This window comes from Pinus tabuliformis, chromosome 2_1 (assembly GCF_031772625.1).
Source record: "Pinus tabuliformis cultivar Carrire ecotype Pingquan chromosome 2_1, CPIR1, whole genome shotgun sequence".
Taxonomy (NCBI): Eukaryota; Viridiplantae; Streptophyta; class Pinopsida; order Pinales; family Pinaceae; genus Pinus; species Pinus tabuliformis.
Window position 1 is genome coordinate 547,573,646 of NC_142299.1, and position 13,149 is coordinate 547,586,794.

A 13,149-nucleotide genomic window follows, 5' to 3' on the forward strand; every position below is an offset into this window, starting at 1 on the left:
TTTTCTCACAAATCCTACCAGTCCATGGTCTTGTTGTACACAAGTGAATAACCTCTCCAATGGCTCATAAGTAAAATGGTCTCCATGTCACATCAGCAAATCCATATGCCCAACATCACTGCCTTGACACTACTCATTGGATGCCCAAAAGATACATCTCTACATGTGCTCCTGCATAATGTCCCCACATAAGACTGTCATGCTCCATCTATCCAAATTGATGTCCATTACTAAAGTTGCCCATGTTGTTCAATTAAGTAGACCCATCACAATGTCAGTCATCCCATCCAAGTCCTTAATCAGGTCTAGTGCCCATAGTCACACAAAACATGTATATCATCAAGTCATATGAGTCCCTTCCATCATAGCTCCCCCACTAAAGGTTCCACCAAGACTGCTTCTTGGTCTTTTCCATGAGAAGTCCACCCAAGTATCATGAAAACCAAGTGTGTTCCCTCTCCAATCAGTCCATGAGTCATGCTGGGCACTTAGCAAATTCTCCATATGGCTAAAGCATGACACATTCTTTTCAATGATCATCACGTTCCTCCCTTGTCATGGGCATTTGCACCTTCTACAACAAGGTCACAAACAACCTTAGCAAGCTCCACAATAGTCAATGGTCCTTGCTTCTCCATACATGGTCTCACTACATACATCCATGCTAAGGTTGTCCATCACATTGGGAAACTAAATTTTCCCTTCGCTGCATATGGCCCATCCTCTAAAATCTCCAATGAAACACCAGTAAAAGTAGGAATACTTACTTCATCATGAGGCTCCTCCATGTGAGTGTCATCATCCATTAATGTTTTCAAACTACATGATCCTGCTCCAACTTGAGCAATTTCAAGTTCATCCTCCATCGGTGTCATATCTGCAACATCCTCATACATCACAACCTCCACTTTTTCATCATTGCAATCTACACCTATATCCTGCTCCATTGCCCAACCAAGTCAAAGCAGTTCGTCTTTAGCATTTCTCTCCAAGACTTCAAGTTCATATTGAATCTGTGGGTTCTCTTCTTTCATCCGCTTCAACCTGTATAAGGTCAGCAAGAGCCTCCCTTGGAATCCTTCCAAACATGCCATGTTTCGCCATTTAGCTTGGGCCAAGCACAATGCTTCACCCTTGCTAAACCTGTCACCAAAGTCCACGGAATATGAAGCTCTGATACCAACTATCATGCCCATATCCTAGCAGTAGTATTTCAATTGGTCATAGGCAAATGCGGCACCACCACTCGATTTCTTTTCAAAAATACTTTCAAGTGTGGACTACACCTAACATTCCATACTTAGTTTAGTTTTCACTTTCTAAGTATTAAAATTCATAACACAGTGGAAACATTCAATTAATATTTTTTCATCATCATTATCATTTACACATATGCACAGCGGAAATATTTAACGGGAGGGGAAACTCCCTGAATATGAGTCTACCCACAATGATAATAATAATATTTTATAAAATATACAGTTACAGTCTTTGTGAGGAAACCCCAAACTTCCCTTTTACAATTTCTGTCAAAATTTTGCAACTCGGCCTACACCGTGCACCATACCCGAACCACCGTTTGCAGCACTCATAATTGTCGAGTCAGGTTGCCCAACATGTCAGGCAAAGGCGCCCACCCCCGGGCCGCCCTCTACACCAACTCGCTACTCGCCAGTTCTACAGCAACATTGCACCATTCAGTGAACTTGCGTTTGTTCAGTGTGTGCCCAGAGCATGTCGCCCTACCCGACACCCACTCGCAGCTCGCCCAACTCTTCCGACGCTCTATCTGCACCTCTACACATCTTGTTGCAGCCACAACCACATACCTGTGCACTGTCGCACCACATACTTAGCTGCAGTCGCACCACAGAGTGTCGTTCCACCGAACCATTTTCATTCAACCCAACTCGTTATCGTACTACCTAGCTTGACTTCGTGTAGCCCAACTCACCATCGTGTGACGTGCCCCTTGCGTGTTGCCTGCCCAACCTATAACTCGTCTGCCGAAACTCATGTTCTATTTTATCCTCGGCTCAGTGCTTCGATCTAGAGCCACCTGCATCTCATCCTTAACTCATTTTCCCACTCTCTTGCTTGTCCACCTTATCCATGAACTTGCCATAGAATGATTGAACTTCAAAACTTGATGCATTTCTCCTCCATGTGTCTGCCTATGTATATACCTCCCCACGAATTTGTCATGGGTTGGCCTGCCCAACGCCGACCAACCAATTCAGCCAACCGCACCCCCAAATTACGTCAGCTCGCCCATATAGCTGCTCCGTCGGGTCCACATGCCCAACTTCGCACGATATAAGTTCACCTCTTCAAGTTCACACACCAAGCCAAATTTTGGTTTTTCGACCCTACGTTAGCTCATCGCGCTCGTGCCCCAGGGGCCTTTAACCAACCACCCCATCTTGTCGCTCCTCTAACTCATCCCATCATCGCAACCTTTCATCACAACCAACTCACCTTCTCGCCAACTCATCGCTCGCCTGGCTCGTTGCGTTTAAGTTGGAGCGCCCACCCAACTCATCGCACAGTAACCGCCAACTCGTGGGCTTGGCAACTAAGGTTCTAGAAGAATTTATTTTCCATTAAATATTAATTTAATATCACCATAAATATAAAATATATTATTTATTTAATATTATTTTAATATAAGTATTTTGTAATTTAATTATTTTTATTTTTTATTACGGGGTATTGATAATTCGTCGGAATAAATTGAGAAACTTAAGATTAAATCTAATATCTATCATTATTATAATGATAAGAATATATGTAAAAACTTTTAATATTTTAGTAAATCTTAACACTACGTTTAAAGAAAAAATAGACATGCATGTTTCTTTCCATTTGTATTTATGCACTTTTTGTGATAACAATTTTAGTTCTTTGAAAAATCATTGAAAAACTAAAGCAACTTTTTAGAAAAAGATATGAAAAATAAATACAACTCTTTAGAAAAAACATAATTATCTAAATCTCATGAAAAATCCAAAAGTTCCTCACTCGATTTTTTATAAAACTTATATATGAATTTTTGGATTATCTGTAAAATTTATACAATATTAAAAAAATTCATATTCATATAAATCTTCGAAAACATAAAATAAAATAAAAATAAAAATAAAATTTTACATAAACGTCTCTTTATTATAGAGGTCCCAGAGGGTCCTACACATGCACTTCCTATTTTTCATAGGTTGCGTTGACTTCTAATTAATCCAAGAATTCAGTCTCCACAGGGTACAAAATGTAAGGGAAAAGATAAGACATTAAAGGCGGACAGCAACATGCATTAGATTTTGAAAAAAACGATTGCCATTTAAATAAATAAAAAGAATTATAATCGAAAACTTAATTTATTCTCATGCCACTTATTTCCCAGTTCCCATACCTTTTAAAAGGATTCCTCAGGTAACACTTCTTTCATTTCTCCAATTTTAATGTTCAGCATTACGCAGAATTTATTGCCTAAGGTGTTCATCTTGAATAAAATCGGTCAAAATTTAGAAAATCTTTGCTATGGCTCAAACTTTTTCTGATCGGAATTCGGAAAAATAATGATCATGGTGGTTGACATAGATTCTATCCAATGTATTTTTAGTCCAAAACCTTTTTCATCTCATGGAAGATGGAAAATCATTTTCAGCATTCGATAACATTTCCAAACTTTTATTTCAAGTATGCCATTGATGAAATAGGCCGTGAACAAGTTAGTGATATTTAAGACTTATTCTGCCAACCTTAGCACCAAGATCAACAACTCCAACTCCTCAAAAAGCAACCACAACCAATCCAAACACCTCCAGCACCTACAACAACATCTCTAACTCCTATAGCAACATCTTCAACTTCTGCAACAACAACATCATGTCATACAACTGCCTCCAACACTGATAAAGGAACCTCCAACACAAGAAACCATATCTCATACATGTAGCAACAACTCCAATGTCTTCAAGACATGTAGAGATATATGCAATATCTAGAGCAACAGTCCAACCACCTGCATCAGCAGCATCTACCATCAACAAAACACATCAACCACAATCCAACACCATATGCAGAATCCATCTCCACTAGGTATAGTCATAAGTATGTTGACATCAATGTCAACTAATAAGAACATCAAGCGAAACACACATCAGCAAGCACTCATTATATGACAAGCAGGATCATGACCATGACCTTATTGACATCAATGGCAACACTGCAATGCCAACAAACCCTCCCTTTGTTATTGATTTCAACCCCAACAACATCATGTGAGGTTTATCTCCATACTCTTAAGGTACAACTCTAAAACTGATCTCTATCCATCGAAATTCGCTCCCCCTTTGACATCAATGAAAAAGGATGATATCAACGATGAAGATAAATTCCAATCATGTTGGATGAGAGTAGGACTCCCCCTGTCATACTCATCATCATATTGACGTAAACCAAGAAGTATCTCCTGAAAAATAAGCATGTGAAACAAGTAAACTTGTTGCCAGCAAGTCTACAATCTTTGTAAATGGACATGCTCCCCCTAAGCATGTAATGGGGTTGCAATCACTCTATCTTTGTTGCTGTATTAACACATATGTCTGTTGCAATAAGATTCCTTGCCAAGTGCAAGGGACCACTACTCATGGACCGTGACTCCAACTGACTTTGGACATAATATACAATGCATTACAATACAATACATATGCTTCATGGAGCAAATACAAGGTTGTGACAAGTACATAGGACTGACATATGACTCCTCTACACCTATCACCAACCATGATTCTATGGACCTAAGTTTACATTATGCACCCAATATAGTGAGGCTACATCAAAGATATACAAGATAACACATGACTTGGACTACCATTGACCCATACATAGCTAATGACAAGACATGGTAGAAACCATGCGTCTATCGATGAGTAATACACCCATAAGACAACATAATGATAGTACATGGCCTTTACATTTGCAAGCAATGGTGCTTTCTTATATAAATTCCCAAGACATAAAATAACAAGAGTACATGGAATCAATAAGAATTAATATGCTCCATATGGCTGCAATAAAATGTAATACATAGAATGTGAAGCAAAACATAAGGTCTCCATCAAAAATGACATGAGCTATCTATATGTAGCAGTGACAATAGAAGTACTAACAAAATCATATGCTAGTACATGGCCACTCAACACCTTGGTCATCACCATCCCATCAAAGAATCTCCTACAACAATATCACCATGCTCCACATATATACAACAATAAGATCATCCAATAGCAACAACATAGCAATATATCATAGAGGGAGCAACAAATGCATCATCATCATCAAAAAGTATCCATGAGGCTCATCAAAATAGTAGCATCAATAAATACATGTCCTCATCATGAGAAACAACAATCTCTCCATACATGACCAACATCATATTCAACCATCTAAAATATATCAGTGGCATACATGATTCATCTAGATCTAAAAACATAAGAAATGAGGTTCATATATTCTATATGATCCAACTTGCAAAATATGACAACAAAAATAATAATCATCTTGCATAAAAAATGTCAACATTGTGCAAATACTTTAGGAAGCACATATGCTCCCCCTGATTGTCTGATCCTCCATCACACCTTGAACATATGCATAAGACAACCACATGGTTGTCATATCTCTAATAAAATCACAAGAACTCAACATGTAGTTTCTTAAAAAACCATTAGTAACAACATTCCTGAAAGATAATCAATGAAAGTTGCAACAAGGCTGATAGGCATGCCTTTTCCACTCATATATGATAAATATATTAGCTGCAAAAATAATGAGTTAAAATAAATAAGCATAAGGAATCAAGCCTTAAACAACATAGCTCTCCCTGAGCATGATATACCTCATATTAACTTATCCCGCTGATATGAAAGTGCATGAAAGAATTGAATCAAGCTGCCAACACTCCCCTTGAGACCATGCTAGTCTCATGCATACTGTTGTAGTGAAGTATATCTAACATGCAAGAATGGATGGCAATGGGCACTAATCACATATACTCTGAATTTAATGAGGAAGAGTACTCTCTTTGTTTCTTCTTACTTTTCACTCTTCCCTTCAACTCATGCACATTATCTGGGGTCTTGACTCCTCTTTCAATCACTCTCATTGATCCTTCTTTCTGGTTAATCAAACCTTTGCAGTTGACAATTACTTCCTTACCTCCATCAACCATTTGGCTCACACTCAATATATTATTCTTTAGGCCTTCAATGAGCCAAACATCTTCTGCATTTCTCCTCCTCTCACCAAGATTGGCTTTGTTGCTTCCCAACACTCTAGTCATTTCACTACCTTCAAACACAACACAATGATCATTGGTTTAATTGAGAAAATGAATTTTTCTCCTATCTCCTGACATATGGTGTGAGCATCCGCTATGTATGTACCACATGCCATCCTCGTCATGAGAAAAAAGTGAGATTCTGTATCTTCCCAACTATTTTTCCTTCTTCCATGTGTTCATTGGTTGCACATTCTCCCTTGACTGCGATTTTTGAACAAATGGCCGCAATGGTATAGGAATATTACAATCTTTGGCCATGTGTCCAAAATTATGGCACACATAACACTCTATATGACCAAGATATCTAGTCAAAGGATCTTCTCTTTTTCTACTCATACTTGACCTCCATCTTTTCATGCTAGATCTGCAATCAATGGCTTTATTTCCCAAACATGTTACAAGAAAAACAATGACCATTGTAAGAATTTCTATACTGGAATGTAGGTCCTCTTTTTGGTTGATCATACTACTGCATGGATGTGTGTATTCTCCTTATACAATCAGTTTCCACGTGACCAAAATTGTTACAATTGAAGCATTTGATCTTGTCTATCAAGGGGTAAAAGGAGTTTTGATTTCCCCTCTGAAAACTATTACCCAAAACCATAGGAGAAAATGGTATTCTAGATATGAAATCTCCTTTTCCTTTTCTTCTTTGCTACTTCTGGTGGATCACATTCTTTGTTGTAGGCTTCTTTTGTCCTTCTTTGTTATACTTTGTTGCATGCAAACTTGTCTCGCCCTTTTGAAAATTGTTGCCAAATTTGCACACTGGTATGGTGCTCTTCACTTTCTCCAACTGTTATTAATTTTCCTCTAGCTCCTTCCTTAATTTGTCAATCACACCTTCAATTGCTTCAACATGATCCTTTCTATATTTTTTCTTGCTGCAATTGACTTCTTCTAATCTTTTCGATTATGGCAACCATGTTCTCAAGGTATTAATTTCTTCCTTGATATTTTTCTCCTTTTGATCAAAATCTTGCAATTTATTCTTATGCTCCTTGCATGCATTTATTAGTCTACCAACTTCATTAGAGAAATCTTCAATGACAGCTAACGCATATTCATATTGAGTCTTAAGGAGAATATAATTGTGATCATCATCTCTTTCACTAATTAAATATGAATTATTATCATTATCATTGTTAGAAATATAGCTCAAAGGTATATCATTATGGTTTATACCTTCAGATTTGTTTTCCTTTTTCACTACTGGTTCAAGCAGAGCTTCCTTATTCTTTTGGTTTCTCTTCTCAATCTCTTCATCATTGTTGTTGTGGCTGGCTCCATATAGCATATGCAATTTTCTCGAAACTTCCTTCGTAGATTTTAAATCTCCAATTTTCTCTAAATATGCATTATGGAGATTTTTTAAAATAATTCATCTTGCTTGAGAACTTCTTTTCCATACTTTAGATGCAGCCCAATCTTCGTCATGTGCTTCACAAACCAATCTCCAAATGTTAGAGCCACTATGTAACAATTTAGTTTTCACATTTTCTTTCCATACTTTGGAATTTGTAGCAGTAAGAACTGTTTTCTTTGGAGAATTCACTTTGAAAAAAAAGAAGTAAATTTCTATCAAAAGTTCCAAGATGCACTCTCTAGTGATCAAGTGGTACTTGAGAGCTCCTCTTTCATACCAAATGTTGGAAATTAGATCACTACTGAGAGGGGGAGGGATGAATCAGTAGTGATGGAACTTATATATTTTTCTGCAAATTATTGTTCTTTTACCATGCACAAACTGAAACTCAAAACCATACATTAGAGCACCAAAAATAAAAATAAAACTATAAAAGAAATCAACATAATGGAAATAAGGAGATCTGTTGGAAAACCCTCTCTAGGGAAAAAAGCACCCATTGCTGCTGCACTCCTTAAATTCTATCATGTCAAATAATTATTTACATAAATATATACATGACTACTCTCAAACGGAGACTCTTTATCATGTGGATCTACAAACTACCATCCGTTGAAGGCCATCATGATCAATGATCCTTTCTTGTTACTCCTAAACTATCAATCGACTCTATAGACTCTAGTCTGCTAGAAGCTACCAGGACCAACGATCCTCGCCTAGTTTCTGTAGAACTATCCAACCACCATTGTATTGAGAAAATTTCTCACTTGTACTGATATCACTGGAATCACCCAACTCTACTTCTCTATTTGGTTCTCATTCCATACATTTTCATATTGGAAAAGAGAACTACTCAACATGAGCATTGCAACAACATAGTGTCAAAGAAAAATCAAAACCAAATATCGAACCTCCAAATACACCACAAGAAGCACTACAATCTCACTGAATACTACTCCAATCCACACTTCATCTTCTCCTTCACTGAATAAAATTAATGGTTGAAACATACTATAAAATATGTTGCAACACCTACAAATTGATTCAAAACTTCTATAATACAATCCTCACACAACTTGCAGACTCTACTCGAAACTCACTCTCACTCCACACTATAAGACAATCAACCACACTAACATCAAGCTTCCTCCAATATGTAGATAAACACCAGTGTTCAACTTAAAAATTACCAACAACTACTAGGCTTCATAACTCTGTTCATATTCTACATTTGATCCAGATTCAACTCCTTGACTCTATCAAACCACTAAATCCACTTTGCTTTTGATAGCTTCAACTTTGATTAACTTCTGGAGGTCGCAAAAACTTTTTTGACCATAAATAGAAAATTTATGATTAAGGATTTCGCCACAACACAAAAATTAGTCACGCAGAGCGATAATCTGGAGAAAAAATTGTGAAAAAGCTCAGTTGCACGCACAACACTGTCTCTTAGCAATTGAAACATGACAATCTCTCCCATTGACTTACCTGCCAGCAACTGGGGCTTTTCAGCTGCTCCCACAGGCTTGGCTCGATGCGACTAGGGCTAAGGATGAAGAAAACCTATGGTTCTTCAATCCAGAACCTCTGTCAGCTAATGTAACACCTTCTTTAGCATCTGATCACAACTCCGAACCTATGTGTCAAGTCTAGAACTGATGAAATATGCCAAGAAGAATTTAGTGACATTCAAGACCTATTCTGCCAACCTTAGCACCAATACCAACACTTCCAGCTCCTCAAGCAGCAACCGCAACCTATCCAAACACCTCTAGTGCCTAAATCAACATCTCTCTGTCTTGTAGCAACATCTCAAACTTTTGGAGCAGCATCATCATGTCATACAACTGCCTCCAACACTGATAGAGGCACATCCAACACAAGAAACCATTTTTCATACATGTAGTAGAAACTCCAATGTCTTCAAGAAATATAGAGACATATGAAACATCTAGAGAAGCAATCCAACCACCTGCAGTAGCAGCATCTACCATCAACAGAAGACATCAACCTCAATCCAACACCACATGTAGAATCCATCTCCACTAGGTCTAGTCCTAAGTATTTTGACATCAATTCTAACTAAGAAGACCATCAAGCCACACTCATGAGCAAGCACTCATCATATGATAAGCATCATGATGACCATGACCTTGTTGACATCAAATCCAACACTATAATGCCAAATGTTTGCACATCAACAAATTTGTGGTTTGCACCTCGACATATTTGATCTCTCTCAGTGTTCGGTGGATCCAAAGTTAAGATGGATCTATGTTGTTTGCGTTGAGAGACGCTCTGCATCCCAATATAAGGGAGATGTGTAGGTGTAATGCAAGTATGTATGTATGTAAAAACTTTTCAAATTTCAGGAAAAATATGTATGGAGGAGAAAAAAAAAGAAAGGTCCGCTTAATATGACGGTGGTGTTCTAGTGTATATAGAAACGAGTAAGAGGCAAATGTCATAATGTACACGCATGTGAACAATTCAATGTTGTTCAGTGAATAATAAAAATTTAGAAGTAATCAAAATAGTAAAAGTCAACATGTTATATTTTAGTTTTGTTTCTATTAATAACATATAAATAGTAACTATAAATTAAGATCCATTTTAACATATAAATTAAAACAACTACTCCAATCCCTTTGGAAAGTGCATTAAATTGAGATTTGATGTGGATAAATTGCATGAATTTTGGTTACCCCTATAGAAGTGAAAAACATAAATAACTATGAGAAGTGACTCTGATAAGTATATTTATTTATGACCATGTCTAACTTATAGAGGAAATAAACTTTTTCACTAAATCTGGTGATACAATTTCAAACAATATTGTTATAAACAAATGAAACGCAAGTTTTTTAAAATCTTGGCTGGATTTTGGTGAAAATTAAAAAATTGCCATTTCTTCTATAAGTTAGAGTATTCTACGCAATTTTATGCTAAATATGTTATTTAAGTGAATATGATCTATTTTCAAGGATTCTATTTTTGGATTAGAAATCTCTTCACAAACACTTAGTGACCATGCATTAATATTGCAATCATATCCATAAATTATGGCATAAAATATGGGAAAAAGTTATCCACATGACATTATATTATGAAAAGAATACAATAAGACCTTCAATTTATGGTCCAATGAAGTGTTTGAAAAAAAGCTTTCTAATAATATTGAAAAACAAATATTTATTTTTCAAGGTTAAACAGTATAATGATTTTGTAACCATATTTAAATTTAATTAATAGACACATAAAAACTTAATACTTACAATATTTCAAAAATGTTAACCATGGATATTCACCCCCACATTACCATGGATATTATTTATTTGTAAATAAGCTTTGTTACAATACCATGTGCCAATACCATGGCTTACCAATCCCACATGCCCAAAAACCACAACTCATTTCAAAATTAAAATATTTTATAAATATTTTTTAATAAAATCAAAAGGAAAAAAGTTATGCTTCTGATATATATCTAAACCCCCTACCCTCACTACTAAAAATATATCTTCCATGTTCCATAGAAATTAAATTAAGCTTTTAATAACATTAAAAAAAGATTGGTTTTATATAGAGATGTGAAATTTATATAATACAAATATAGATCCATCTTTACTTTGGATTATACATGTGCTTAAAAAAATCAAATAATTTTTCACTCTTGTAATTTTCACCACAAAAATTAACAAATTTATAATTGTGACCACAACCAGTTTGATCTTTTTAACACTTAGTAAATCAGAAGTGAATCTCAACTATTTATTATTATCCAACTTAGGTTAACATACATATTGAACTTTCTTATTTTGAAATAATTAAAAACCATTCAATTTAATTTATTTAATGAGTTACCCTTTCACTCTGATGCACATAAATGAGTTACCCTTTGAGTAGCGACCCTCATGACCGAGGGAAGGTTTGTAACTTCAATTTTGGAAGAGTTCCCCCCTGATCCTTAACGATTTTATTTTCCATTGAATATTAATTTAATATTATCGTAAATATAGAATATATTATTTAATTAATAATAATTTAAGGAGTATTTTATATTTTAATTTTAATATTTTGCCTTTTATTATGGTGATTTGATTATTATTAGTCATTTGGGTGAACATGGCTGGGATTAATACCTCTATACCCATAAGAACATGTATAACCACTCCTTACAATTTAATAAATCTTAAAATTAATTTTACTATTATATTTAAAAAATTAGAAAAAAAATAAAAATACACTAACTCTATTTTTCATTTTTATTAATGCATTGACTTTAATTAAGTTATCATTTTGTATAAAGACCATTTCTAATGATATAATTTTTGGTGATATAAATATAATTCAGTTCGGTAAAAATCAATCAAAAAATGAACAACCTTTTCGAAAAAAACAATGAAAAAAATAAAGACAACTCCTTAGAAAAATCGAAATTATATAGGAAAAATCCAAAAGTTGCCTATTGGATTTTTTCTATTTTTTCTAAAACTTATATATGATTGTTTTTTGGATTATCTCGAAATTTATAAAATATGTTTTTTAATGAAAAAATAAAGGCAACATTTTAAAAAAAAATCATATTCATAATAAATCTTCGAAAGCATATAATTTTTTTTACCTAAACGTCACTTTATTACTTTATTACACAGGTTCCAGAGGGTCCTTCAGATGCACTTCCTAATTTTCATAGGTTGCGTTGACCTCTAATTATTCCAGGAATTCAATCTCCACAGGGTACAAAATGTAAGGGAAAAGATAATACATTGAAGGCCGGCAGCAACGTGCATTTGATTTTGAAAAAAGCGATTGGGATTTAAACAAGGGGAGTTGTAAGCAACAAGTCCCTGCCGTGTTTAGTAAGCAAACTTAGGTCAAGAGATTTCCAAAGATAGGAACAAGTCCAGTAAACTTAGACAGCGGTTGCCATTCAAATCCCCTGCCGGTCTAAATGACAGCATATTCCTGTCATATTTGCAAAACAGAGAACACAGCTAATACCAAGTTTGCATTTAAATGAATTATGGTGCATAGCAGATCGATCAACAGTACCATAAAGATAAATAGACCCTGATCAATAAAGAGAGAAATATCTTTGCCATACATGATGTCATCTCCTGAAAATATGAGCTTAGAAACTTTATGACTAAATGACAGCATATTCCTGTCATATTTGCAAAACAGAGAACACCGCTAATACCAAGTTTGCATTTAAATGAATTTCAGTAAATAGATTAGTGAACATTAAACAGAGTTATATGGTCTTCTTACCATAAAAAACTACAAACTTTATATGCTAGAACAAATTCGTATGCCAAGATTTCCTTGATTTGTACAGATTATCAAGCTAATAAAGAGAATAATTCTCTGCAACCTCGACCAAAGTCTCTTACAAAAAAGTTCAAAGGAAATAAACAACTATGTGTCCTAG